The following is a 6,518-nucleotide window of genomic DNA, read 5'->3' as shown; positions in this document are numbered from 1 at the left end:
CTGTTCCAACGGCGTCAGGGCTCACTTATTACATCCCACAGCCACTATTCGCCTTCGCCATTTATTCCCTGCATCCCAGGTCAAACAAACCCTTGGTCCTGGTCAAACAATCTCTGAAGTGAGCCACTACGCAAAACCACTTTGTTGCGTATATTAATATTCAGACTGCCTACAAAATGACTGCACTCCGAAGATGGAAATACTTTTAGAAAATTAGCAGTACGATCTAAACATACAAATCTGTTATAGAAAATTAGCAGTTCATCAATTTCTAGGAGTGATACACTGAGAACCCTCGCATAAAAAAATACTATCTACGCTCATCAGTTCAGATTTCAGCCGGGGGTAAAGCATCAGAGGACATATGATGAGTTCAGCGGATGCTTGTGTTGGCAACATGATACACTTAACTTATTCTTCGTTTTTTCACCACAGAATTAAACATTGAGGGCCTGCAAGTACTTTCACCTTTCATAATTCACATACTTCCTATAGCTTTTAGCTTTGCGTACCACACTCACAGTTTACAAAGCCACTTTTGCTGCATGTATCAATATTCAGACTGCTTACGAAATGACTGAATTTCGAAGATGGAAATACTTGATAAAATGTTTATTCATCAACTGCTAGGAGTGATACATTGAGAATCCTCACATAAAAAAATTAGATCTATAGTCATCAGTTCAGATTTCAGCCACTACTTCCAGATTTTGTAGCACTGAAAATCGACATACCTTCACATCTACCTAGGAGCTTTAGGGTCCATCTCGACTACCGACTGCTCCGACGCCGGCGGTGAACCTTGCCGTCCAAGATCCACCATGCCATCCGGCGCACAGATCTTGCCATCCACGCTTAATGCCGGCATTTGCAACTGTTGCTGACCGGATACCGTTGCCTGGACTTGATTGTACGGGCTGCATCAGAGGATGTCAAACCGCTAGTTGGCGGTGTTCTTGAGGGCCAGTTTGCCCTTGATGTCCACGGTGTCATCTTGGGTATACATGTCTGCTGCTAGCTCCCCCATTATTAGCCTTGTTTTTCACTTATCGGATTATGCATTGCAGCTGCTCAGACAAACCACTCCCTGCAAGTGTTTTTTGACAGTAATCAATTTGGTGAAGATGCAATGGGACAGATTTTTGCACATAATTAAGGTGGAATATGTGTGCAAGTTTTAACTAGTTTTAACAACAACACTAAACCTTTTCTTCGGCGAAAGCAACACGTTCAGGTTTTTGAAACCGAATCAGCATGTCATCAGCATTGACAAACAGAAATGGCAAGATGTATGTAAGTGAAGAAACTTAAATCGCCCAGAAGAAAACCATTTCAGACACTAACTAGAACAGAGCAAAAATCATTATTGGGTGCATCTACACCACAGCCAGGGCAAGAATAAAGACATGCGAGCACCCAAAACATAAACAAGTTTCCATACGTCATAACATGTACTAACTTGTCATTTTAACTCCTGTGATCATTGAAGACTATGTCATGATAAGAAGTTGGGGCTTACAATTCCTCACAAAGTACCTCCCAAAATTGCTTCACCTCCTGAACCCTCTATATGCGACCAAAGAGCCTGTGATCTGTAAATTTGGACCATCAAGTTTAATACTACCATGAATAAATGTGCCAAATCACGCAATATGTTTACTACTGACTTTTATGCCATCTCCATCAGAACAAGTGTTTGGGGCAGATATATAGCCTGGCCTCAAATAAATTTTGAAAAGAAATGCATGTAAACAAATAACACCCAGAATACTAGAGCATGGGAAAAAATAATACTACCTTGCAAAAGATCTTGGGATACTTGGCATCCTTGAGAAAACGCTAGACATCAGAGAACTTGTGGCACAAATTTAGATGTTGAAGTACTAAGAGGTGTCCCACCGCGTTGACCTTGAGAATGTAACGCATTTCTTGGTGGTTTAATTGTCTGTCCCGGTGCCATGTGCCACAGAAATAGAACATGAGTGAAGGTAAACTGGTTGGAGTTTACAAAGAAGCACATCCTGAACTAGAAGGGAATTTTTATCCCACAATCCAAAAAGAGAAGACAGCGAAAGCAACCAAACAAGAGAAGCATCTCCAGTTCATCGTGTTTGACAGAGGAGAACAAGAGGCGCATTCGACAGAAGAGAAAAAGAAAGAAATGGCCATTTTATCAGCCCAGATTCTCAATAACAGAGTTGAAGAAGATACAACCAACACCCGACAATCAACAAAGAAATGGCTTTGCAAAGAGCATAGCTCGTAGAAGCAACTCTAGACATGTTTTTTTTAAAGGACTCTAGACATGTTAGTACCACTACCACTAGATAGTTTTATTTGAGGTAGTCATTATTTTCCATATAACTTCATGAGTCTGAACACCATATGATAAGTTTGCTATAGAGGAGACAAACATGTACTCCCTCCGTCCCAAAATAAGTGACTCAACTTTGCACTAACTTTGTACTAGAGTTAGTACAAAGTTGAGTCACTTATTTTGGGACGGAGGGAGTATATCAATAAAAGCAACGGCGTCACACCCTGATCAAGCATGACAGAAATCTTTAAGGAGTACCGGCAACCAAGAGCTTGAACTCACCGAGCACCCACAAACTATTTCTTGCATGCACTTTATCCTCTCCACATTCAGGCGGCTCTTGCCGTATCGAATACCAAAGCCCTTCTCCCACGAGTACAAGTTGTAGAAATCGTACGCCTCGCCAACTGAGTCAAATGTAGTTCCAAACTTCCAATAACCGGGACGATCACATTCTCAGTTGGGTGGTCAGCAAAACCCCTAACAACCTTCTCAAATGCACTAATGCGATTGGGACAAGGTGTTCTGCTAGGTGCTGCAGCTCCAATCCTTAGCCTTTAGAAAACATGAGAACTACGATTTTAGCTTACAAGGATCCAGCAAGTTTCATGCCTGTCTAACCAGGCACGTGCAATCTCATGTTTTTAGAGACATCATTTCCTTTTGCAGAATGCTTTATCATTGCCTATCAATCTCTTATTAATCAGTTACTTTCCTAATTCAAAATGCTTTAGCATTGTTCATGCTTCATGTCCCAGCAGATTATTGATGGGTACAAGAAATCATTTCATAACTAAGCATACTGATTCATGTAATTCCACAATGCAAATTCCATTTTCGCAGGTGCACATCATATTTTTAGGTGCTGCTGGACAAAAATCTGGACGATCGGGACAGGCACTAACCTTTTGTTCCATCTAGGAGCCCGAGGGTTAATCTCCCCAGTTGACAGCTCCGAGCCCGCGGGGGAGCTCTCTCTCCTTTCTTCCACCGCTCGCACCCGCCGGCACCACGTCCCCTGCACCCAGATCCGCTGCCATGGGTTCGCCCAATGGCGGTGCCTGCTCCAGCACACCCGCTTGCAGAACTTGTTTATCCGTCGCCTCCTTATGGAACGGCGACCGTGCCCGCTCCACCACACCAACTGCTGCCACGGGAGGCGGCAGTGTACTCTCGCCAACCTCCTCAAGGAAAGTAGATCTGATCCATAGTGAACCAAATCCGTTTCAATCAACTAATACGAGGTAGTTAGTGAAGCAGGTCAGGCTTGAGATAAGGGGAAATTTCACGAACCCGCGTATCGGCTGCATCAAGAATTCCATGGCTTCTGGCCGCCGCCGCTCGTCGCCTCCACCGCTCAGTCTCCAACCCACAAAATGGAGAAGACACGGGAAAAAGGCAACACCCTAGACCACGGATCAGATGTGCGCGCACATTTCTGGGCCACGGCTCGCTTGTTCCAACCCAAACGTCCGTCCGCGCAACGGTTAAACCACGGCCCACCACACACCTGTAGCTCCTTCGTATTTCTGCACAGTGCCTATTTTCTAGCAGCCCATCACCTGATGTATAAACAAATGGCACAGATCCTCACGCACATATCAACACCCACGATAAAGAGCTCATATGAGCTCGTGCCCAAAAACTCCACGTCCTCCTTTACTTGCCAGCATATTTGCACATGAGAAATGAAACTAATCACCGCATCTACAACTATTTTGCTGTCGTGCCGTCCATCCACGTCATCAACATTTGTTTTGCCTTATAGTTAATTTTTTTTGCATGGTAATATATGTCTCATTCATATTATAAAGATCAAAGTATAAGTCACGTAAGGACCGACATGACAAAACTGAAAAGAAAGCAGAACATCTCTGAGCTTCACATCAACGCTTGTCACCTGCCTCCGGCACCACCATAGTAGCCACCGAAGAAAAGAATGACGGATGACCTCCTTACCCGAGCTCGACGCGGCTCCATCGCTGATATGCAGCTTTACGGACCTCCAAGGTGGCTCACCAAAAGTGAAGCCATTGCCGTTGAACGAATCAGACCAGGGCAACACCCCGGACACGCCATCGAACTCCAGCTCTGGCACCCCACCACGACTAAGACGCCGAAGAAGGAAACCATACCTACCATCCACGAACCACGAACCCAGCACGCATTCCGTCTTCCAGATGTCGTCGATGCAGACCATAACCCGAGGACACAGGTCCACCACGAGGATGTCGCCGCCATCACGCCATCCTTGCTTGAACAAAGTGGTTTCCAAATTCACCCCAACCATAGGACCGAAGGCCTCGTCAGGAATGGACCCGAAGAATCTTTATTCAGCGCCGTCATCGTCGCTGCCGAAGCCAAGACGATGAACAGGCTAAAAACCTAGACTACGAGAGAGTAAAACGATCCACACGCGTGGATCCGGCGACCCCCCTTACCACCGATGATCGAGGTCGCCGGCGGGGGGAGCTGCCGAAGGACGGTGCTAGAAGATTGGCCTTATAGTTAATTCACGATCCTCTCTTCCCCTTGTTTACTTTAGTTCACGCGTATGCGTACGTATTGTTTACTTTAGTTCACGCGTATTAGAACAACTGACCACAGTACTATCCATGCCATGTGCTACATATCAACTAGTACAATCGAATCATGGGAATAAAGGAGATAATTGGCACAACAACTTTAGCCAGTAGTACAATACGTGTACATCAATCAATAGAGATCAAGCAAGGGGCTATATAGTAGAGCAACATGAGCGACAACCTTAGCCAGTAGCACACAAATGAACCAGAAGGAATGGACAAAGTCACATATATCAGCGTTGATCCATGCATATTGTGGTGTATGTAGTGTATTAGGACTGGGAGACATCAGTAATCTAGTGGCGACATGTATTTGGCGGGGTAGCAGTTAACAAAATTACCCATGTAGACTCTTCAATTCTGGACGTAGCAGCCAGTAGCGGGCGCGTCATCTTGAGAGGTTCATCTCTAGCCTCCGCGCAAGGGCCTGGAGCTACAGACCTGGAGGCTGCAGTTCCTTTGGGACGATCTGTGGAGCCACCCGAGCACTGCCTAGTTTGTGCAGAATTTCTAGGAATCAAGGGCGCCTTTGCACCGCTCCATTGTTCTCATTGGACTGTGTACTGAACGACGAATCTGCATAAGCCTCGTTATTATGTCCGGGCAATAACCTGCTACTCCCTCCATTTCAATGAATAAGGTGTGCGATTGCTAAAATCCAGCTTCAGATTGAGTGATTTTTTTCGTTCAGCCCACTACCCTTGAGTGACTTCACTAGCTCAGTGAGTGATTTTCTATTCAAGCCACCTGCGGGAAGAGCCAGGCAGCCGGCCATCTGGGTCGTGCCAGCCAGGCCGGCCCGCTAACACGCCTGGCATGGCACAGGCTAAACAGGATGTGCTCAGCACGCGGCACGCTAGGGGCCATGCTTGGATCCATGCCCGAGTCGGCAACAACCCACGACCCATAATCCATTACCGACCGGCAAAAGTTAAGCACACGGATGACATAGATCTGAACTCGGCTCGGCTCTTTCAAGAAACACGACGTGCATGGGCGAGGCAGGCGATGGAGGAGAGTGTGTTTACCTCTTCCTAAGCTTAGCATGTGAAACCCTTATAAAACGGTCACGACTCTTGTCCACTCATGAGGGGGGACTAAACTTCCCACCGCCTTATCATGACACCCCACATGATGATATTTTGTGATTCCAGGAATTAATTTAACATGAACATTGCCTAGAAGGATTAGGAGAGATTGTATTGAATGTATTTGAAATGGACTCCTACTTTTTTGTTTGAGGAAGAGATGGACCCTCACTTCGGATAATGCGTCTACAAATGTTGTTGGCATCACTAAACTATTTTTTCGATTAATAACATTGGGAATTCTGATTTGAACATGATACAATCAAAGAAGCTCACATACACTCACCTCTATGAACGCACACATGCATACCCTACCCCTATAAGTACCATCGAGATAGTGAGGCGACATAACATCTTGAGATTGAAGAAATCACCACACGCGCCTTGTAGTCGAGAGGAACATCTCCTGCCACTAAACGAACATCGCCGAAAAGCCTCAAATAATTCAAGAAAATTACAAATAATACCGGTGTCAAGTCTAGGACTTGAACCCTGGTAGGCTGGTTCCTCCATCACAAAGAACCTAAC

General features: G+C 45.5%; 1 long non-coding RNA gene across 2 annotated transcripts; it reads right to left on the bottom strand.

Moving 5' to 3' along the window:
• Positions 1-578: 578 nt before the first annotated feature.
• Positions 579-3,814, bottom strand: LOC109776304 (uncharacterized). 2 transcript variants are annotated; one of them, XR_002236046.3, is made up of 6 exons: positions 3,611-3,814; positions 3,223-3,517; positions 2,600-2,872; positions 1,798-1,945; positions 1,520-1,592; positions 579-1,087 (listed from the first exon to the last, which is right to left on the bottom strand). It is a non-coding gene; the product is annotated as an uncharacterized lncRNA (long non-coding RNA). The 2 variants fall into 2 exon arrangements; XR_005769275.2 differs by lacking the exon at positions 2,600-2,872.
• Positions 3,815-6,518: the final 2,704 nt, after the last annotated feature.

The sequence above is a fragment of the Aegilops tauschii genome, chromosome 2 (assembly GCF_002575655.3).
Source record: "Aegilops tauschii subsp. strangulata cultivar AL8/78 chromosome 2, Aet v6.0, whole genome shotgun sequence".
Taxonomy (NCBI): Eukaryota; Viridiplantae; Streptophyta; class Magnoliopsida; order Poales; family Poaceae; genus Aegilops; species Aegilops tauschii.
This window is presented reverse-complemented; position numbering and strand designations above follow the sequence as displayed.